We start from the raw sequence: 24,000 nt of genomic DNA, 5'->3' as shown, positions 1-24,000 counted from the left end.
GGGGACTAGAGCAAACAAAGCCTGAAACATCAGTGAAAGAAAAAAATGACAAAACTGAAGCTCTCCTACTTTGGGCACATAAGGAGAGTTAGGGTTCTCTGAAAATGACAACAATGCTTGGAATAGAAGGCATCAGGAAAAGAATCCTTTAAATATGTGATGGATTGACACTATAAAACAGGGGTGTCAAACTCATTTTCCCTGGGGGCCACATCAGCCTCCTGGTTGCCTTCAAAGGGCCAAATTTCAACTCAACACTTAAGGAGTAGTTACATTTATATAGTCCTAAAATTATTTCAGCCTTTTGAAGGCAACTGTGAGGCTAATGTGTCCCCTGGTGAAAATGAGTTTGACACCTCTGCTGTAAAAGAAGCCATAGGCTGCTGAAGTCTACAGGACCTGAGCAGGGGTATTGAGGACAAGACATTGTGGACATCACTCATTAATAGGAGACAACTTAGCAACACATAACACACAAAAGTATGATGAGCCCAAGGCTCTGTGCCTAGTGTGACAATTGGACAAGTCAACCCTGCTGCCTCCTACAAGTTATGATAGTTGGCCAAATTCACCTGACTATGCCTTAACCAGAAACTACTTTATTGCTACCATATAATGTGGTAGTAAAAAGTGAATGCATTATTACAAATAAAAGACTTAGAATTACATGACACATAGTAAATTAATATTCTATTGTTATTATCAAATTCCCATAGAATTCTTTGGCATTATACGATAATTATTCACTGTGCTTAAGTTTTCAAACAAACTCAAAAATAATCTACTGACTTTGCTAGAAATAAATGATGGAGATTTATTCAAAGATCTTAGAATTTGCAACCTGGAAACACTACTACACAAAAACACAGAAGTGTTCCAAAGCAGAAAGCAAAATAAAAAATTCTTATGGCAAGAAGTATTTTCTTGATACCTGGCTAGGTTGCTCAGTTGGGTGGAACATCATCCCATAAACCAAAATGTCACAGGTTCAATCCGCAGTCAGGTCACATACCTAGGTTGTGAGTTCCATCTTTGGTTGGGGCACATATGGGAGACAACCTATCTGTGTTTCTTACATCAATGTCTACCTGTCTCTCTCTCCCTCTCTTTCTTCCCCTTCCTCTCTCTTTAAAAGTCAATAAACATATCCTTGGGTGGGGATTTTTTTAAAAAGTACTTTCTTGAGAATTATCAGTCCAGCACCCTTAGCCCTAGGACTGGCTCAGGATGGTTATCAGTCAGATAACTGGCAGTAGGGGCAATGGATGCCAGGAGGTCTGGTCAGTACCTGTGGTCTGGATAGTGGATGTCAGGGTGGATGCATATGTGAGTTCTTCAGGGAGGTCATCAGATGGCCTGGAAATGTGAGCACTTCAGGGAGTAATTAGAGGGCTATCAGGAGGTCCAGATGTATATCCAGGCATTAACACAGGGCTGGAAAGTTCAAGAAAGTTTAAGTTTGCAGGCTAGTTAGAACAAGAATGATCTTTCTTCGTGCCCTACCCTTCATCATGTTAATAATTTTAGCAGCTTGGTAAAGTGACTCCATTTTATATACTCCCTGCCTTCACTCATTCCTCAAAGTCATCATGATATATTATTTTTATGGGAAAATATGAAACTGTATTGTTGGTTCATTGTTCATCTTCTTACTGGGGTATCCACAAAAGGCAATTTAATGTAATGTAGATGTTCACCCTACATGTAACATTTTATTTTCTTTGATTATTTTTTTTTGCTTCATAAGTCCTTTCCTGAGATCACATCATTTATCTACTTGATTTTTTAAATTTGTCTGATAATTTTACTTTTTTATTAAATAATTTAATCCTTTTGGGACAACTTTCATTTTCTGGGTTCCAGTATATGAATTTTCTTATTACTAACATTTACTAAAAGGGTAGACTGGTGTTAGGACATGACATGATGTCAAATAGAAGGAAGTCAGGGAGTGGGAATTACATTCCCCAGACCAAAGGGACACCACCTCCCATTCCTTCCTTGTGAGTCTTTGCAAGTTATCTGGGCTGCCTTAAGTTTTAACTAAGCTAACCTTAATGAAATGGGCAGGTGACTTTAAAAAACTCCCACGGAGAAATAGCAGATAAAATTAATAATGCAAGCACAATTGATTAAAAAAAAAGCCTTAGCTCTGACACTTATCTCTATGAATAAGCTTTGGCAGCCATGTTGTTAAACAAGGTCTAATCAGATCTAATAAAAAAGTGCTGTCCCTCCAGGTTCAAAGTTATGATGAAACTATTTGAAATGTGAATTTCTGTGTCATTATTTTTTTAAAGATTTTATTTATTTATTTTTAGAGTGGGAAGGGAGGGAGAGAGAGAGAGAGAGAGAGAGAGAGAGAGAGAGAGAGGGAGAGGAACATTAATGTGCGATTGCTGGGGGTTATAGCCTGCAACCCAGGCATGTACCCTGGCTGGGAATCGAACCTACGACACTTTGGTTCGCAGCCCGTGCTCAATCCACTGAGCTACGCCAGCCAGGGCTCTGTGTCATTATTAATGAAGAAACTCACCTGCATGTATTGTGCCTTGAGAAGTAACATGATTAGGAAGGCATTAAAAAATACACACCCCAAAACATAAAGACAAGTCTTTTATAGTTTTTTCAGAAATTTTTGATATCAAGAGTTACTAAATCTGGCATTTAATGAAATTTTGCTAAATTTAATATACGTATTTACAAGTCTACTTACTAATAAAGTTCCTCTTGAAGGAAAACTTTTTCCTTTCAGTGTGGTTCAGACTGAAATAATACATAAAGCTGTAAGGCACAAACACATTTGTATTCCTTTGTCACCCAGTGTGGGAAGATACATAGAAAATATTGCTGAAGACTAAGAAGCAGGTATTATAACATTAGGTAGTGTTAGATTTTATGTAGGGTTAGAATTGGGAGGGTATGTCAGCATTTCTGTCTGAAATTATCTTTGCTAGATGATGTTTCAAAAGATAGATTTTCAGCAAGAAAATCCTTCTCAGCTTGCCTCTTGGGGTTGTGGCCTTGCTCCCGCTCTGCAAGGCAAACATCCAGAGGCATCCGTGTGTGGGGGGGGGGGGGGGGGGCGGGGGCCTGAAGTGCTTGTAGGTCCACACTAGGTCTCTGTGGGGACAGAAGAAGCCAATGGGTAGGACCTCCAGCACCCACCGGGTCACCTTGAAGGAGGATGAAAGTCAGAACATCACTGTGTTGAAGGGCATCTGGCTTACAGAAAATGTGATTGATCTGGTCATATGAAGGATATCTCTCCATCAGACTTCAAGTTTCAACAGTATTCTGATGCTCATGGTGCCTCAGTTTCTGATGAATTGAAAAGATGAGTCACTGAAAACTGGCATTGGAGCAACCCAAAAAAGAATCTGAAAATCAAAAACAACTCAGCAAGGCAAAGAATTACAGGAAAGGGCTCTTGTCAAAGAGCAGTTGACCAGAGCTATTCTCCAAGAGAGGATATCAAATTGTTATAGAACAGAATGGGGGGGGCACTGAATGATATAAAAGACCACCCCCTTTTTCTTCAGGGGTTCCTCCCCACCTACTGTGTTCGTTTTGTCCACTGCCTGAGGAACGATGTCTCTTAATACCAGAGATCAGTGAAAAGGAAAGAAATTTATTATTTATTTGACATAACACAAACTAAAGTTCCCCACAAATGCACCCAGTCCCCCCGGCACCCTCCACGTGGCAAAAGGGAGCACTTCCAAAGCCTCATCCTTCTGACTCTCACCCAAGCTGCATGCTCCCAAACAAGACACCAAAGCCATGTGGTACTAAACAGACACATGGTCCCAAAAAGGGAGAGACACCCAATGGCTGCTGTGCCTCCATTTAAATCTCAGCACCAATCTTCCTCTGCAGACCCATTTCAGGCTCCTCTCACAATTGGACACAGCTGCGAGCATTCTGATGCGGTGTGGCCCTGTGGTGTGGAGCCAATTATCTCCAAGCTCATCTGAACCCTATTACAAATCCCTATTTGGAGCTCCCCTCTTGGCTGCACCCTGTTACAAAATGAGGAGGAATGTGTTAAGGCAAAGCACCTGGCTAAGTTGCTGGAGGAGAAAGATTGAGTGATAAAGAGGCAGGATGCATTCTTTTTTTAAAAATATATTTTCTTGATTATGCTATTACACTTGTCCCATTTACCCCCTTTATTCCCCTCAGCCCTGTACCACCCTCACCCACCATCATCCCCCAAATTTAGCTCATGTCTGTGGGTCATACGTATAAGTTCTTTCACTTCTCCATTTCCCATACTATTCTTAACTTCTTCCTGTCTATTTTCTTTGTACCATTTATGCTACCTATTCTTTGTAACTTTTCCCCCATTCTCCCCTTCTCCCTCCCTGCTGATAACCCTCTATGTAATATCCATTTCTGTGAATTTGTTCCTGTTCTAGACATTTGCTTAGTTCGCTTTTGGTTTTGTTTTTTTTAGGTTCAGTTGTGAGTGTGTTGTCATTTTTAAAATATATTTTATTGATTATGCTATTACAATTGTCCCATTTCCCCCTTCACTCCCCTACACACTGCACACCCCTTCCCACCCACATTTCCCCACTTTAGTTCATGTTCATGTGTCATACCTATAAGTTCTTTAGCCTCTACATTTCCTATACTATTCTTATCCTCCCCCTGTTTATTTTCTACCTAACTTCTTTTTTTAAATATATTTTATTGATTATGCCATTACAGTTGTCCCATTCCCCCTTTCTCTTCCCTCCACACTGCACACCCCCTCCCACCCGCATTTCCCCACTTTAGTTCATGTTCATGTGTCATACTTATAAGTTCTTTAGCTTCTACATTTCTCATACTATTCTTGCTCTCCCCCTGTCTATTTTCTACCTACCATCTATGCCACTTATTCTCTGTACCTTTTCCCCCTCTCTCCTTCTCCCACTACCCTGTTGCTAACCCTCCATGTGATCTCCATTTCTGTGGTTCTGTTCCTGTTCTAGTTGTTTGCTTAGTTTCTTTTGGTTTTGCTTTAGGTGTGGTTGTTAATAATTGTGAGTTTGCTGTCCTTTTACTATACATGTATTTTTTTTACCTTCTTTTCTTAGATAAGTCCCTTTAGCATTTCATAAAATAAGGACTTGGTGATGATGAACTCCTGTAACTTGACCTTCTCTGGGAAGCACTTTATCTGCCCTTCCATTCTAAATGAGAGCTTTGCTGGATAGAGTAATCTGGGACATAGGTCCTTGTCTTTCATGACTTCGAATACTTCTTTCCAGCCCCTTCTTGCCTGTAAGGTTTCTTTTGAGAAATCAGCTGATGGTCTTATGGGAACTCCTTTGTAGGTAACTTCCTCCTTTTTTCTTGCTGCTTTGAAGATTCTTTCCTTGTCTTTCATCTTGGGCAGTGTAATTGTGATGTGCCTTGCTGTGTGCTTCCTTGGGTCCAACTTCTTTGGGACTCTCTGAGCTTCCTGGACTTCCTGGAAGCCTATTTCCTTTGCCAGATTGGGGAAGTTCTCCTTCATGATGTTTTCAAATAAGTTTTCAATTTCTTGCTCTCCCTCTTCTCCTTCTGGCACCCCTATGATTTGGATGTTGGAACGTTTAAAGTTGTTCTGGAGATTCTTAAGCCTCTGCTCATTTTTTTGAATTCTTATTTCTTCTTTCTCATTTGCTTGGATGCTTCTTTCTTCCTTTAGTTCTTTATTTCACTTTGCATAGCCTTCACTTTTTCCTCTGTTTTGAGACCATACTCAACCATGTCTGTGAGGGTCTGATTACCAGTGCTTTGAACTGTGCATCTGATAGGATGGCTAACTCTTCATCATGTAGTTGTATTTTCCTGGAGCTTTGATCTGTTCTTTCATTTTGGCCATTTTTTTTTTTGTTTTTGTTTTAGCATGCCTGTTAAGTATTAAGGGGTATATCCTTAGGTATTCAATAGGGTAGGGCAACCCATTGTCACTGCATTGTGGTGCTGTATGTGGGGGAGGTGTCTGAAAGGGAACAATACCCCTTTCTCAGCTCTCAGCAGGCTTTCAGTCACTTCCTCCACTACCCACAAGCAACTTGGGCTCTTCTGGTGCTGATTCCTGGGTGGGTGGTTTCATGTACATTCTAGGGCCCTGTGAGTCTCTCCAGCAAACTCTTCCATGAGGCTGGGAATTTCTCCTGCCACCTCAGCCCCCACAGGTTTTTTTCAGTCAAAGGTTTAGAGGCTTTATTTCCCTGCATTGGAACCCCGGCTTGCACCATCTGTCTCACTCCCCAGTTGTTCCTCCTGGTTTATTTACACACAAATGTGGGACTGTCTGCTCTGCCAGCTGCCACCTTGCCCGACCTGGTCCTCCAGCCACTGCCTTGCTGCAAGTCCTCTCCACCCAGGTGACCAAGACAAGATGCATTCTACAAAGAGCAGCCAGCTAGGCTGGAGGAGAGGAGCTCAGAGTTCTACAAAGTCACCACTGAACAATATCAGATAGCTGCTGAAGAGGTGGAAGCAAAGTTCAAGCTGTATGAGTTTTAGACAGTTTGTGCAGATCTACAGGCCAAAATTCTCCAGTCTTACTGCCAGAATGCCCAGCAGACCCTCAGCTGCTCTGCTCTGGCCAACCAGTACATGTGCTGTGTCAACCAGGACAAAGAGAGCATGATTGAGAAGGGAGATAAAATCAACTTTCAGAACAAAGAGAATTCCTTCGATATTAATTCCAGAGGTGAAACTTTTTTTTACTAGTGAGAAAGTAACCTATTTAAAGAGAAGACCACTAAAGAGAAGCACCAGAGAGCAGACTTGACAGAAGCACATCATAGTTTGATCAACAATCATTTGAAAAGCCAAGGCCTAGATCAGGGATTAACTATGAAGGACCTGTTGCAGTGTTAATAAACCCAAAATGTGATGACAAAATCAGAAAGCAGCCCTCTCCACCTTTTATATTTTCTATTCAACTTTCTCTTCTAACCAAGGTCCATCATTCGGCAACTTCCCCTCCAGGAAAGCTTGGGGTTGGGATCCAGAATAAGGAAACTGGAGCAAGGAGTGGGAACTGTGGCATGTCCCCATCTCGGGCCAGCATGTGGGGCAGAATTATTTAGACTGTGGTGCATTGAGTTTCTCTCTATTTCTTTTCTCCCCTGACTTTGTAAGAGCCATTTCATTTTAACTTACTGCAATCATGTAAGAAGACAAAAAGGAGAGAAAATATACCTCTTTTATTGGAATAATGTTTATGATTACAAGTGAAATAAGGCTTTTTTTTTTACCAACATAAAGGCAACCATAGCTTACACACAAAAAAATCCTTACCAAATTTCTTTTTTAAAGATGTTTTATGAGAAATATATGTTATGGTGGAACTACTACTTTGCCTGGAATTATAAATTAAAAGGATACTAGGTAATGTTTTCTTATATGAAATTTATTAACTGCATGATTGATGGGCAAGTTTTTCTTCAGAGAAATTAAAGAGAAGACTGCATCAATATTGACAATTTTTATTTCATAAAAGCACAACCATTTCAAATACTGTCAAATGTTTACATGACTTTATAATGACATAAGAAATACCAGTGATTAACAACTGTCACAGAGAAGTTCATGGATTATTTCACTGGCACATACTTAAAAGAGTTATTGGATTTAGAGACAAATTAAGCATTTCATTTACAAGAAGCTAAGTGCTTAAAATTTGTTGACCTCAGTGATGACAATAGAGAATAAAGTATTAATTAGCAAATATTTTAAAATGAGCACACCTGACTTCCTGCCAAGATGGAGGCATAGGCAGATACACTTTGCCTTCTTACACAACCAAAAGGAGGACAACAACAAATTTAAAAACAAAAAATAATGAGAACTGCCAGAAAATCGAACTGTATGAAAATCTGACAACTAAGGAGTTAAAGAAGAAACATTCATTCAGACTGGTAAGAAGGGCAGAGATGACAGCCTGGGGCGGAGATGATGTACATGGAAAGGCAGCAACAGGAAGACAGGTGGGAGAGGTGGCGGCTGGTACCAGGTGGTCCCACATTTGCTTGTGGATGAACCGGGAGGAACAACTGGGGAGCGAGAGAGATTGCACAACCCAGGGTTCCAGTGTGGGGAAATAAAGCCTCCAAACCTCAGTGAAAACCTGTGGGGTTTGCAATGGTGGGAGAAATTCCAAGCCTCACAGAAGAGTTTGCTGGAGAGACCAATGGGGTCCTGGACATGCATGAGTTCACCCACCTGGGTATTGGCACCAGAAGGGCCCAGTTTGCTTGTAGGAAGCTGGGGAAGTGACCAAAAGCCAGCCAATGGCTGAAAAAGTGGCATCGTTCTTTCTTGGACCCCTCCCCCACATACAGCACAACAATGTGGTGACAAGGGTTGCCCCACCCTGGAGAATCCCTAACTTTCTGCCCCTTACAACATAACAGGTCCACTGAGACAAAGAAATATGGTGAAAAATGAAAGAACAGATCCAAGCTCCAGGAAAAATACAACTACATGATGAAGAGTTAGCCATCCTATCAGATGCACAGTTCAAAGCACTGGTAATCAGATGCTCACAGAGGTGGTTGAGTATGGTCTCAAAACAGAGGAAAAAGTGAAGGCTACGCAAAGTGAAATAAAGAACTAAAGGAAGAAAGAAGCATCCAAGCAAACGAGAAAGAAGAAATAAGAATTCAAAAAAATGAGCAGAGGCTTAAGAATCTCCAGAACAACTTTAAACGTTCCAACATCCAAATCATAGGGGTGCCAGAAGGAGAAGAGGGAGAGCAAGAAATTGAAAACTTATTTGAAAACATCATGAAGGAGAACTTCCCCAATCTGGCAAAGGAAATAGGCTTCCAGGAAGTCCAGGAAGCTCAGAGAGTCCCAAAGAAGTTGGACCCAAGGAAGCACACAGCAAGGCACATCACAATTACACTGCCCAAGATGAAAGACAAGGAAAGAATCTTCAAAGCAGCAAGAAAAAAGGAGGAAGTTACCTACAAAGGAGTTCCCATAAGACCATCAGCTGATTTCTCAAAAGAAACCTTACAGGCAAGAAGGGGTTGGAAAGAAGTATTCGAAGTCATAAAAGGCAAGAACCTACATCCAAGATTACTCTACCCAGCAAAGCTATCATTTAGAACAAAAGGACAGATAATGCTTCCCAGAGAAGGTCAAGTTAAAGGAGTTCATCATCACCAAGCCCTTATTATATGAAATGTTAAAGGGACTTTTCTAAGAAAAAGAAGATGGTCAAAACTATGAACAGTAAAATAACAACACACTCACAACTGAACCTAAAAATACAAAACCAAAAGCGAACTAAGCAAATGTCTAGAACAGGAACAGATTCACAGAAATGGAGATCACATAGAGGGTTTTCAGCAGGGAGGGAAAGGGGAGAATGGGGGAAAAGTTACAGGGAATAGGTAGCATAAATGGCACAAAGAAAATAGACAGGAAGAAATTAAGAACAGTATGGGAAATGAAGAAGCCATGGAAGTTATATATACGACCCATGGACATGAACTAAGGGGGTTGGCAGAATTCTGGTGAGAGGTGTTGCAAGGCAGAGGTGATAAAGTGGGCAAAAAACTGGACAACTGTAATAGCATAATCAATGAAATATATTTAAATTTTAATTTATTTTCCAAATAAAATAAGCACTTTTATGTATTGGTAAAGGGAATTTTTACAATAAATAAGAAAGTAAACAACTTGGGGGAAAATTAGTATTTGTAAAACAGATGTTTGGAAGTATTTCCATTAATATGTGATAGTGCAGCTGAAAAAATGATACAAGTGTGTCAACTCTAAGAATGCTTATAGTTGCAAAGTTTAAAACTTTTGAAATAGTATTTTCTGTTTTTTTTTTAAAGATTTTATTTATTTATTTTTAGAGAGGAAAGGGGGGAGAGAGAGAGAGAGAGAGAGAGAGAGAGAGAAACATCAATGTGGGGTTGCTGGGGGTCATGGCCTGCAACTCAGGCATGTACCCTGACTGGGAATCAAACCTGCGACACTTTGGTTTGCAGCCCACACTCAACCCACTGAGATATGCCAGCCAGGGCTTGAAATAGTAATTTCTACCCCATCTAAACATCTTCCAAATGAAGAGTTTTTAATCTTTTTGTTAACCTTTTTGATGTTGTTGTTGTTTACCTAATGCCTACGTCAAGGTGAACTAAATTTCAACAAAATGTTTGGCATGATTCATGTCTGGGAATGAAAAACAAGTATTATATTTGAGTTACTGAGACAACTTATACTTTGTCCACTTGTAGCAGCAAACTTTTGACATGTGTTTTTCATCTTTGATAGCCATTAAATTTAAGTATTGAGTCCATTCAACTTAGAACTCAAGCACTGAAAATATTATGTCACCATTATAACCAAGAGTAAAATAAGATGATCTCACAAAAAGCAAAATAATTTTTAATAGGTTTTATTTATTTACTTTTAGAGAGAAGGGAAGAGAGAGAGAGAAAGGGAGAGAAACATCATCGATGTGCAATCGGTTGCCTCTCACACATCCCCAGCTGGGGACCCAGCCTGCAACCCAGGCATGTACCCTGACTGGGAAATGAACCCTTGACCTTTTGATTCATAGGCTAGTACTCAAGCCACTGAGCCACACCAGCCTGGGTGAAAGAATTTGTATTACAACAAACATAATAAAATATCACTTTCATTTAAAATATTTATTTATTTTATCATTATCTAAACTTTCCTTAATTTTTTCTTATGTCTATGAGTGTGCACAAAATGTCAGTACCATAAGTATGTAATTTATAAATAAATGTGTATAAATTTACACATAAATTTACTCTCCCTTGTTCAGTGGACATGTAGGTTCAGATATTTTCTACTAATCAAAATATGTGACCAAAATGATAAAAATCATTGGGTTGGTAAATGAGATAGAGAGTGATTTTTAGAGATAGTTAATCTAAGAGTAATTTCATATAACTGGAAGAAAAAACAGAGGCAATATAAAAAATTGTTAATACTGTAACATAAAACAGAAAAACTGAGAATAACTTAGTACAGAGACCAATAGTTCAACATATTTCAAAACCCAGCATGATATATTCATTTCAACAGTTGCTGGGTACCTACTGTGCTTTGCATGTCCTTGGCAACAAAAAGATGAATAAGATGTGATCTCCTGTCCAGAGCCTTCCACTGGGGAAAACAGAATATTTATGACCATGGAAAGTAGGGGAATGATGTGAATAAACAGATAATTTCTGTAAATATTGTAAAGCACATACAAGAGGGTTCTATGAATAATATAAGATGGTGTCTTGTGGTGGTGGTACCTGAACTAAGCTTTCTTGAGAACACATTAGAGAATAGTATAATTGATTCATAATGAGGAATTTGAATAAATTGAAAGTACTTATTACAGTTGTTTCATTTTTTTTCAATGAGGCAGAAAAATGTATAAGATAATTTGTGAAGATTCCTGCCTTTATAGTCTTCATAGAAGACCTTAAATGTTTTGATTGCTAAATGTGTAAACTTCAGTTATCTGGAACAATCCTCAGACTACACTTGTGCCAAATGAATAATATACTTTCTTTTACTCTCCCTTATTCAGTCAACAGTTTTTGAACACAGCTTTGTTTCAGGCATTGAGCTAAGTGCCAGAAATATACAGTCAGATAAGACACTTTTTCTGCCCTCAAGGGACTTCAAGTCTCATTGTAAACACCATCTTGTAAAGCAATATACAGAAATTAGTGTTAGAACTGATGAAATACAGGTTGGAATAAGGTACATGCCAGGTTGAAGGCAGAAAAGTGGTCTACATCAGAGAGGCTTTCTAGAAGAAGCTATATAGGTCTTGAAGAACAAAGAAGACTTTGCCAAGAAGGTTGAGAAGGAAAAGACATTTTAGGGAGAAGGAACAGCATGTGCAAGTACAAGGAAGCCTGCCACCATTTTCTAGGCTCTTATAAATGGTTTTTTATTCACATTATTGTTTATCATTACTCCTCAAGTTCTAGCTTACTTAGACTAATTTTGTGAGATCAAGATTTACAAAACATCCGTTTGAAGCATGTGTACAATCTGGTTAGACTTTGAGCAAATTTAGACCTATAATTCTACACCAACAATGGCCAAGATAAGCACTCATACAGGTTGGAGAAATCAGATTCTTCATGGCTCTTGTCCTCAGAATGTGATGTCATTGGTGGTTGTAGTAGTGACTGGACTTCGTAGCTTCACTGGACCTGGGTGTCAATCATCACCTCCCTCCCAATGTCCTTCACCTAAGGAAACCTCTCCCCTAGCCACACTTATGGTCTCACCGCTACTAACTGAAGAGAATAACCTAGAGAAGAACAGCCCAAAGCCCTTTTGGGCCAATAAGATTGTCTTTCTGAGAATCTGAGGTTAAGATATTTTGCTTTGAACCCTTCCTTGGTGGTAAAGAGTCCTGAATAAGATGTGTAAACCCCGGGCCTACTAGTTGACAGAGAGAAATTCACCCATCAGTACCCAAAATGTCAGTTGTTTGAGAGCTGTACCTATGGGCACAGGTGGAGGAAACACAGGCATCATAGGATCACCTGCCCAAGACATAATAGAGAAGCCAGGGGTCTGGTATCTCCATCCAAGTTTGAGGTACGACAAAATAGTTATGTAGCTTCCCACTCCAAAGTCACTTGCCTGTGAGACCAAGAAGGACATTCCAATACACCAGGTGTAAAAAGGGGTTATTTGAAAGCTACAGGGAAATCTCACATAATGCTACTGTAGAGAGTACCACCAGGTCTCATAAATACTGAAAACATTCAGACAAGCTGTTTTTCTTCTATCTTCTTTTCAGGAAGCAGGATTTCTCTTCTCTGCAATTGTATATCACACCTCCACTTTGTTCTTTTCTTTTAAATTTTATTTTAATCATTGTTCAAGTACAGTTTTCTCTTTTTTACTCCCAATCAAGCCCACCCACCCATCCCTTCCCATTTCACTCCCATTACCACCCTCCCCCTACTTTTTATTCATGTGTCCTTTAAACTTGTTCCTGTAAACCCTTCCCATTCTCCCTTGAAATTCCCTCTTCTCTCCCCTCTGGTCACTGTCAGCCTATCCTCTATTTCAGTGTCTTTGGTTATATTTTGCTTTCTTTGTTTTGTTGTTTAGGTCCCTGTTAAAGGTGAGATCATATGGTATTTATCTTTCACTGCCTGCCTTATTTCACTTGGCATAATGCTTTACAGCTCCATCCGTGCTGTTGCAAAGGGTAGGAGCTCCTTATTTGTTTCTGCTGCATAGAATTCCATTGTGTAAATGTACCATAGTTTTTTGATCCATTCATTTACTGATGGGCATCTAGCTTGCTTCCAGCATCTAGCTATTGTAAATTGTGCTGCTATGAACATTGCGGTGCAAAGGTTCTTTTGGATTGGTGTTTTAGTGTTCTTAGGATATAGTTCCAGCAGTGGAATTGCTGTCAAAAGGCAGATACATTTTTAGTTTTCTGAGGAAGTTCCATACTGTTTTCCATAGTGTTTGTACCAGTCTGCAGTCCCACCAACAGTGCACTAGGGACCCCTTTTTCCACAACTTCTCCAAAACTTGTTCTTTGTTGCTTTGTTTATGATGGCCATTCTGACTGGTGTAAAGTGCTATCTCACTGTAGTTTTAATTTGCATCTCTCCGATAGCTAGTGACACTGAGCATCTTTACATGTGTCTCTGGATCCTCTGTATGTCCTCCTTGGAGAAGTGTCTGTTCAAGTCCTTTGCCCATTTTTTTTTAATTGTGTTGCTTGTCTTCTTAGAGTGGAGACATGTAAGTTCTTTATCTATTTTGGAGGTTAAACCCTTGTCTGAGGTATCATTGGCAAATATGTTTTCCCATAAAGTTTGTTCTCGTTTTATTTTAATACTGTTTTCTTTAGCTGTGCAGAAGCTTTTTATTTTGATGAGGTCCCATTTCTTCATTCTTTCTTTTATGTCCCTTGCTCTAGGGGACATGTCAGTAAAAAAGTTTCTGCGTGAAATATCTGAGATTTTCCTAACTACGTTCTCCTCTAGGAATTTAATGGTGTCACATTTTATATTTAAGTCTTTTATCCTCCTTGAATTAATTTTTGTATAAGGTATAAGTTGGTGCTCTAGTTTCATTTGTTTGCATGTAGCTGTCCAATTCTCCCAACACCATTTGTTGAAGAGGCTATTTTTACTCCATTTTATGTTGCTGCCTCCTTTGTCAAATATTAATTGACCGTAGAGACTTGGGTGTATTTCTGGGTTCTCTGTTCTGTTCCATTGGTTCATGTGCCTGTTTTTATGCCAGTACCAGGCTTTTTTTAATTACAGTGGCCTTCCAGTATAGTTTAGTGTTAGGTATTGTGATCCCTCCTACTTTACTCTTTCTCAAAATTGCAGCAGCTATTCTGGGTCATTTATGGGTCCATATAAATTTTTGAAGTATTTGTTCTATGTCTGTGAAATAAGCCATTGATACTTCAATAGGTATTACATTGAATGTGTAAATTGCTTTGGGAAGTATGGACATTTTGATGATATTAATTCTTCCAATCCATGAACACAGTATATGTTTCCATTTGTTTGCATCTTCCTTGATTTCTTTCCTCAGTGTTATGTAGTTTTCTGAATACAGATCTTTTACCTCTTTGGTTAGGTTTATTCCTAGGTATTTTATTGTTCTTTTTGCTATTTCAAATGGGATTCTTTCCTTTATCTCTGCTTCTGCTGTTTCATTGTTGGTGTACAGAAATGCCTTTGGTTTCTGGATGTTGACTTTGTATCCCGCTGTTTTGCCAAATTCACTTATTAGGTCACTCAGCTTTTTGCCCAAGCCTGTGGGATTTTCTATGTACACTATCATGTCATCTGCAAACAATGACAGTTTTGTTTCCTCCTTTCCGATTTGGATGCCTTTTATTTCTTTTTCTTGTCTGATCACTGTGGCTAAAACTCTCAGTACTATATGGAATAGAAGTGGTGAAAATGGACAGCCTTGTCTTGTTCCTGACCTTAGTGGAAAAGATTTTATTTTTTGCCCATTGAGTATGATGTTGGCTGTAGGTGTCTCATATATGGTCTTTATTATGTTGAGGAATGCTCCCTGTATTCTCACTGTACTGAATGTTTTTATCATAAATGGGTGCTGTACCTTATCAAATGTTTTTTCTGCATCTATTGATATGATCATGTGGTTTTTGTCTGTGCTTTTGTTTATGTGATGTATTGCATTTACTGATTGCAAATATTGTACCATCCTTGCATCCCTGGATTGAATCCCACTTTGTCATTGGTGTATGATCTTTTTAATGTATTGTTCGATGCGGTTTGCCAGTATTTTGTTGAGGATTTTAGCATCTATATTCATCAGCGATATTGCCCTGAAGTTTTCTTTCTTTGTTGTGCCTTTATCTGGTTTTGGAATTAGGATGATGTTGGCCTCATAAAAAGAGTTTGGGAGTCTTCCACCTTTTTGGATTTTCTGGAATAGTCTGTGAAGGATAGGGGTAAGCTCTTCCTTGAATGCTTTGTAGAATTCTCCTGTGAAACCATCTGGTCCAGGGCTTTTGTGTGTTGGGAGATTTTTGATTACTGCTTCAATTTTGTCTGCTGTTACTGGTCTGTTCAGGCTTTCTGCTTCTTTTTCATTGAGTTTTGGAAGATTATATTTTTCTAGAAATTTGTCCCTTTCACCTAGGTTTTCAAATTTCTTGGCATACAGTTCTTCATAGTATTTTCTTATAATCCTTTGTATTTCTGTGGTATCAGAAATACCACAGAAATGTGGTGTGTTGATTTTGGTGTGTTGATTTTGTTTATCTTTTCAAAGAACCTGCTCTTGGAGTGATTGATCCTTAGAATTGTGCTTTTAGTCTCTATGTCATTTAATTCTGCTCTGATCTTGGTTATTTCATTCCTTCTACTTCCTTTGGGCTGTCTTTGTTGTTGTTCCTTGAGTTCTTGTAGGGTTAGGGTTAGGTTGTTTGTTTGAAATGTTTCTATCTTTTTAGGTATGCCTATATCGCTATGAACTTCCCTCTCAGGACTTCCTTTGCTGTGTCCCATAAGTTTTGGTTTGTTGTGAGTTCATTTTCATTTTTTCCCAGAAACCTTTTGATTTATTCCCTAATTTAATTCTTGACCCATTCATTGTTCATCAGCATGCAATTTAATCTCCATGATTTTTAGTGTTTTGGGTTTTTTTTTCCTTGGGGTTGATTTCTAGCTTCAGTCTCTTGTGATTTAAGAAAGTGCTTGATATGATTTCAATTTTCTTGAAATTGTTGAGACTTGTTTTGTGTCCTATCATATAGTCTATCTGTGAAAATATTCCGTGTACATTTGAAAAGAATGTGTACTTACTTTCTTTGGGATAGAGGGCTCTGTATTATATCAGTTAAATCCCTTTCATCTGGGGTATTGTTCAATGCCACAATATCTTTGTTGATATATTTTTGTGGAATATCTGTCCACTTTTGACAGTGGGGGGTTAAAATCACCCACTATAATTGTGTTGCTGTCAATATTTTTCTTGGAGTCCTCTAATATTTTCTTTATGTATTTGGGTGCTCCTATGTTTGGTGCATATATATATTTACAATATTTATGTCTTCTTGGTGGATTCTTCCCTTGAGTATTATGAAGTGACCTTCTGGGTCTCTCTTTATGACCCTTTTTCTGAAGTCTATTTTGTCTGATAAGAGTATTGCTACTCCAGGTTTTTTTTTTTTTCCTGTCTGTTTGCTTGGAATATTTCTTTCCAGACCTTCACTTTCAGTCTGTTTAGATCTTTTGTCCTGAGGTGCGTCTCTTGTAGGCAGCATATGTGTGGGTAATGCTTTCTTATCCATTCAGCTATTCTATGTCTTTTGTTTGGAGCATTTACTCCATTTACATTTATTTTGATAGGTACTTATTCATTGACATTTATTCATACGTGTGTTCCCCTCTCACTGTCTTCCTTCTTTTCCTTAAAGCAGTCCCTTTAGCATCTTTTGTAGAGCTGGTTTGGTGGAGGTGTGTTCTTTTAGACTTCTTTTATCTGGGAAGCTTCTTATTTGGCCTTGTATCTTGATTGAGAGCCTTGCTGGGTAAAGTAGCCCTGTTTGCAGACCTCTGGTTCTCATTACTTGGAATATTTCTTGACATTGTCTTCTGGCTTGGAGTGTTTCCATTGAGAAGTCATCTGTAAGCCTCATTGGGGCTCCCTTGTATGTTACTTCCTGTTTTTCCCTTGCTGCCTTTAATATTCTCTCTTTGTCTTGAAATTTTGCCATTTTAATTATGATGTGTCTTGAGGTGGGCCTCTTTGTGTTCCTCTTGATTGGGACTCTCTGTGTTTCCTGGATTTGTGGGACTTTTTGTCTCATCAAATTAGGGAAGTTTTCCATCATTACTTTTTCAGATAGGTTTTCTATCCCTTGCTCTTCATCTTCTCCTTCTGCTATTCCTATTATACAGATATTATATTTCATGTTGTCTTGAATTTTTCTTAATCCCTCTTCATTCTTTCTGAGCCTCTTTTCTTTTTCTTGCTTTTTCTGTGTGTTTTTTTTCTACTTTGTCCTCCAATTCGCTAATCTGCTCTTCCGCTTCATCGATCCCGCTTTTCATTCCTTCTACTGTGTTTTTCAGTTCAGAAATTGTATTCTTCATTTACTCTTGGCCCTTGTTGATATTTTTTATTTTCTTTTTCATGTAGATGTAGTTTGCAGTTAGCTTGCTGTATCTTCCCTGTAGTTTCTGGTAGCTCATTGTGAGTTCATTGTGCTTCCTGATAATCATTTCTTTGAACTCAATATCTGATAGTTGAGTTGCCTCTATTTCATTTGGCATTTTTCTGAGGCTTCCTCCTTTCCTTCATTTGGGTATTGTTTCTTTGTCTTCTCATTGTTCTTGAGACTCTTCTTGTTAGCCTCTGTTTCTTAAATTCATCTGTTTTGGTTCCCTGTGATTATGGTGTGAACTTCTGTGGTAGAATACCTGTGAGATTTAGTGGTGCAGTGTCCTTCATGTATTCTGATGTTCACAGCTTCTCCCTACTCTTTTTTGTGATCCGTTGAAGGAGTAAGGCCAAATGGTTTAAGACTGCAAGACAGTATTCTATGATATTCACAGTAGCAGCCAGTAGAGAAGAGATGGGAGATCCTTTGGCTATATATAGTGTTAACCGTGATCTTCCACCTTACTAGTCACATTTAGAAAAGATGCAAAGAAGATAAAATTCTTAATGGGGAGGAAAGGATTGTTAGTTGGTTCTAGAAAGCTGTGAGGCTGTGGGAGGTAATATTCTGATGTAGGGTGGGAATAAAGAATAATAAATAGGAGTAGTTTGTAAAAGAATAGAGACAATCCCCACAATAATAGAGTTCAGGAAATTGTGAAGTGGGCTGAGATCTGGGAGGTGTGTTGTGTAGTATTTACAATTGTATGAACTAGGTCTTATTTACAGTAATATTAAAGCAACAATCATGTGGCAGAATCTATGAGCTCTAGATAACAAGAATAAGGAGCATAGAACCTTGAGTGGTATAATAATGGAACACAAATGAAGGATAGTAAAGTATCAACACACTGTGAATGAGATAACGGGGGAACCTATGAAATGACAGTATAACCAGCCAAGCAAAGAGGATTATACAGAAAGAAAAAGAATACCAATTTATTTTATTTTTATTAAAATGAAAAATGTAAGAAAAGTGAGAAAAAGATAATACAAATTTGCAGTAACTTGCAGGCTCAAAAAAAGGGGAAAAAAAGCAGAAGATGGAGTGCAGGAGAGATAAATTTGGAGTGGAATGAATAACACTAGTATGAAAGGAAGAGAAACTTAAAGAATTGAGAGATATAAAAATAATAAGAATTAAAAAATAAAAAGTCACTTAAAAAACAAGATAAAATCAAACAATCAAACAACAACAACAGCTAAAAAAAACAAAACAAAACAAAAAAACCCCCTCTGGTTGGTTTCTAACTGGTCAAACCAGTTTTTCTTGTCTTACTGGCTTCAGCAGGCTGAGTGGCATTTCGAATGCGTTTCACTCTTCCCAGTCACAACTCAGTCAGTTTCTGGCTATTGTCCCCAGGACTAGCAGCGCCCTCTCCCCAGAGCAGATCCGATGCCTTCCTGCGGGACCCTGAGTGTGGATATGGGCGCTCCTAAGCACACTCTCCGGAGCTCACTGCTGAAGTCTCCTGGGCTCTGAGGCCCCACTGAATGCCAGCATCTTTTCTGGATTCATGGTGCAAGCTCCAGGGATAGCAAGGGGTCACGCCCTTCCTCCAAATTTCACCTTGGTGGGCTCTGTGTTCTCGGGAAGCACCTGAGTCTTTTCTGGGTTCACGATGTAAGCTCCGGGGATCCCGAAGGGGCACACGCTCCCCCAAGTTCACCACCGCAGGCTCCAGAAACCCGAGAACACCCATTCTTTCCTCATTCAGGGCTGTAGGGTCTGGGTCTTCAGAACCACAGTCTCATCGGGTTGGGGGCTCAGACGCATGGCCAGGCCACCCCTGGTCATGCAGGCTGGTGTCCTCACCCTTCCTAGGACTGTGTGTGGGTGCTTGCAGCCCCTGTGTGACTGTCTTCCAGTCTTACTCCCCTCTCTGTGCCTTCAAGCAACAAGGCTTCCCCTGGTGCTGCTCAATCCTTGATGTCCAGGGAGGGAATGGTGACTCCGCTCTCCCAGGTGCCCTGAGGCAGACCCGGGAGCACTGGGCCTGGGGGCTGCAACCTTCCTGGTCCCCGAGCTGATCCCTGTGCCCTTATTATCCTGAAGCAATCTCCTTACCGTCTGGTTTTTCAATGTCCGCTATAATTTTTGATGTCCTGTTTTCATAAATGTTGCGATATCCTAGGCCCCTTGATCTGTTCATCTGCAGATCCGAGAGTTTCTCTCCCCTGCATAGAGGAAGGGGACTGCACTCCCTCCAACAAAGCCGCCATCTTCCAATCACCTGTTCTTCTTTTACAAGAGCCTCCACCAGGCTCTGGAACCACTTTGGCTCAGATATGACATGCTGTTACCATTTAGTAACTACTCCTGTTCATCAAGTCAATACTCTGTCCCTTAGTTTGAGTTCTTGCACTCATCAGTGTACCTGTTAGACAGGTAACATTTTGGATACTGGTGGACAGAGTTCCTCTCTGCAAACTAGCTAGTCCAGGAGTTTAGATATCTAATTTAGGATCCACCAAGAGTTCAAAGCAAAACATCTTACCTCAGTTGACAAAATATTCTAGACAGTACAGTTGCTGGAGCATTTGTAAGAACTGGCAAGTATTGGTCCAGGGACAGCAAAGTCCTGGCTCAGCCAGGATGTCATCACTGAGGGGCACGTCAGAAGCATGTTGCAGTCACATTACAATGAGATGGAGGTAGGCAAAATGGGACCGGAAAGCTTGCCTTGTTGCAGAAGTGAGCAGCATCATCCAGGTCGGGCAGTAGAGAAAGGAGGTGCATGAGGCTCAAGGTGATATGGAATGTGATATCAACGTGTTACAGCAATCAAGCAAATAGGCAAGCTGTAAATCAGGGCATGTGTGGGTGAGCAGTAATTTTCATCAAGGAGAATCTGCTGAAAGTGGTCTCTGGTTTCAGAGCAGCTCAGGGCTATTGGACACCAGCCCTGCTTCTGGACCATGAAGAGCCTCTTGGAGTCAAAGTGGTCTGGGGCCAGCAGGGAGCCTTCAGGGCTGCTGTCCAGTAGGGACAAAGTTGCCCTTCATCTTCTGCAGACTTGAATTTCAATTGTCCCTGATCCCCATAAGGGCTCTGATGAGTCAGATCCCATTGGAGCCAGTCTAGCACCCTGGAGGGGATTTTTTAAAAAATTACTTATTGATTTTAGAGAGCAAGAGGAAGTGGGTGAGAGAGAGAGGGGAGAGAGAGGAGAGAGGGGAAAAAGAGGAGAGAGGGGAGAAAGAGAGAGATTTGTTGTTCCACTTATTTATACATTCATTTGTTGATTCTTGTATGTGCCTTGATAGGGGATCGGACCAACAACTTGGTGTACCTGGACGATACTCTAAGTAACTGAGTACCAGCCAGGACAAAGGGGATTTCATTCTGCTGAATGTCAAAGTTATGCTCTATTACCCAAGTTTAGTTTCTTCTTGATACTTATCACCATCTGACAATCTTATTTGCTCATTTGCTTATTGTCTGTCTCTCCCCAGTAAAATGTAATTTTCTTTAGAGCAGAGACTTTGATTTGCAGCCATTGCTGTGTTTTATAACACCTTGAACAATGTTTGGTTCTTAGTATGTTTTCAATAAATACTTGTTGAATGTATAAGTAAAGTCCATGAACTCGGAAACATGGCCATGGGCCAAGAGCCTGAACGAACAAGTCCAAGTCCTGGAGATCCTGACAGTTTTAACATGTCTAAGTTTAACTTGGGATAGTGGTAGACAGTGTGCCACCCATGAGGTACCACATCCCTGATGAATGTCCATGTAACTTGGAGGAGGTAAGCCCAGGAAGAGGCACCTACACCTGACATATACCTTTTTATTGCTTGCTGGCTACCAGAGGAACAGCAGCAAGAAAGGCACTCTCCCTTTCACTTCTGTGATGAGAGAAACAGAGTACTAATTGCTGCCACATGTGGGGGCTATTGTAACCTGTAAGGTCTTTAGTATCAGTTCATATCTTTCCAAAGCATGCATCCTGTATGTAGGGTCCACTCCACTTAAGAATTCTTCCTGAGGAAATATCCACAAGGAAGAGGTCCAAGGCACTGAAAAGACAGGTTGAAATTTATGAGTTTTCACCCAAGGTGACATTGTCATGGCCAAGGTGATCTCCCAAGCTCTTGACCACTGCTGAAAATGAAGTATGGGTGATGGTAGCACATAGTGAATCTAGTTTCCAGATGGTTCCCATTAGCTGGTGTGAGGTGCAATGCTCTAAGACCTACATAAAGAATCCTGGAACGTGGCTTGAGGACAGCTTGATATCTTACAGATGTAAGCATCCATATTTTATCCCAAGGAAGGGGGTAAGCTGCTTCTAAAAGTACATATATGGAAGGATGACTCTAGGAACAAGCTCTAGAAAAGTCTGCCAGAAACTTATTCTGTAGGTGGGACATTTTTCTTATGAAATTTTCAGTGTATTTTGTTCTTTTGAGTAATAAATTTCTCTTTTGAAGTCTCTGCAAGCAACTGTATAATGTTGGAAATAGCCCATTCTTTCTGGCAATCTTATAAATGCTTTTTGTTTGTTTGTTTTTTGCTGTAACAAAGAAAACATTTTTATTAAAAGAAAAAATAAAATATAATGTTTAAATTTCAACATGCCTTTAAGTACTTACCTGGGTGTCAACAAGTCATTGACCTCCCACCCTATCCACACCCAAATTCTGCCCTTAACTCTGATATTGCAATTGTTCTAAGAAGATAAAACGTAACTGTGCCCTTCTGGAGAGAAGAATATGCATCTAGCTTGTTTCTATTGAACGAGTCCTCAGCCACAGATATGTTCTCTTTCCAGCCTGCTTCTGAGATGTCTATCTAGTGCCTGACCCCTCTGACCCCCCAGTGTTCAAAGATAATAAAACATTTATCAGGGAAGTGTAAGTGAGAATATTTTCAGGAAACAGATGAAATTTCTCCAAGTACTTTGTTTTTTTGAAGAGCAGCCACATGGCTCATTGCACACGGAGCACAAGTTTACTAATTAACACACAGCCTTACCCAGAGTCAGCCTCCTTGCCTACTTCTTCCATTCTTAGAAACCAGTTAGAATGAATACAAATTTGGCTCAGCACTTCTGGGCATGTAGTATGGCACAATTTCGTAGTGTGAACACCACCATTCTTGCAAGGTATGTTTCTTCAGATGGTGTTATCAGAGGGAGCTGATACTTAACAATAGTAAGTTTGGTAGATTCTAAGAGGATGTCTACTTTCTATGATGACATTCCACATAATACCCTTTGAAAGCAAGAAGTCAGAGTGAATTTCATTAAGATGCAGAATGAAATAATCAGTTTTATAACCCAGTAGTGATATTTGCATTAGGGTTAAGTCAATCAACAGGTATTTTTTGAGAACCTCTGATATAAAACAATCTGAGAAAGGGAATGTATATGACACAGGAAAATGTGTGTTCTAGGTTTGGAAGATCTATTTGGTAAGACAGGCTGCATGTTTGTTTTTAAAAAACAAGGAAACTATTAAAAAGTTCATAGGAAGGAAAGATGACTTTTATCAGAAGTGCTCACTCAGGGATTGGGAGAGCAGACAGGATTTAGGACAGGCTTTGGAGATTAAGTAACAAAAAATTATAGCCGGGGCTCTTATGCAATTCTGGGAAACATGGAAAGATATGGCTGATGAGTGTTTTCAACAACTGAAAATTGGAAAGATTGGCGTTTACTAGTAAGTTGGAAAACTTATTTTGGAATTTAAGATCCTTCAAAAATTGTCACATCATAAACTTTTCTCACTGGAGATGCAAGTCCTTCCTGTGATGTTTTAGTGCTATTTAACAAATTGTACCAACATTCAGAAGATTAGAACCACTGTTTTATTTCAGGGATGAATGCTGCAGGTCAGAAATAAGAACACGGATCAGCGGATTGTTGGTGGGTCCCTGCTCCATGACATCTGGAGCTTCAGATAAAAGGACATCAAAGCTGAGGTGGACCTGGAGCCTGGGAATGAGATCAGTGGGAGACACGGTCACACATGCATCTGGTGGTTGACGTGGGCGTGGCTGGGACTTTGGCTGGAGTTGTTGGTCAGGGCATTTGTCAGGCTTCATCCTGCAGCCTGGATTTCCTCACATTATGACAGCCTACACTTGTTTTACAGTGGCTCAGGGCTCCAGAGATACATGTCCTGGCTGACGAGGCAGAGAAGGTATGCTCTACATTTCCTGACCCAGAAGTCAAGCAAGGTCCTTTCTACCTTGTTCTTTTGGTTATGAAGAATCACAAACCCTATTACCAGGCTCTTCTCATAACACCACTGAAATCATGCTGATTCAGATGAACTTGGACTATTGTGATGGAATCTTTT

At 39.8% G+C, this 24,000-nt stretch overlaps 2 pseudogenes; both read left to right on the top strand.

The window, feature by feature from the left end:
• Positions 1-3,144: 3,144 nt before the first annotated feature.
• Positions 3,145-6,802, top strand: LOC114501388 (annotated as a pseudogene).
• A 13,556-nt stretch (positions 6,803-20,358) lies between these two features.
• Positions 20,359-23,415, top strand: LOC114501387 (annotated as a pseudogene).
• Positions 23,416-24,000: the final 585 nt, after the last annotated feature.

The sequence above is a fragment of the Phyllostomus discolor genome, chromosome 7 (assembly GCF_004126475.2).
Source record: "Phyllostomus discolor isolate MPI-MPIP mPhyDis1 chromosome 7, mPhyDis1.pri.v3, whole genome shotgun sequence".
Taxonomy (NCBI): domain Eukaryota; kingdom Metazoa; phylum Chordata; class Mammalia; order Chiroptera; family Phyllostomidae; genus Phyllostomus; species Phyllostomus discolor.
The sequence above is the reverse complement of the archived record's forward strand: the minus strand, read 5'-3'. Positions and strand labels throughout refer to the sequence as shown.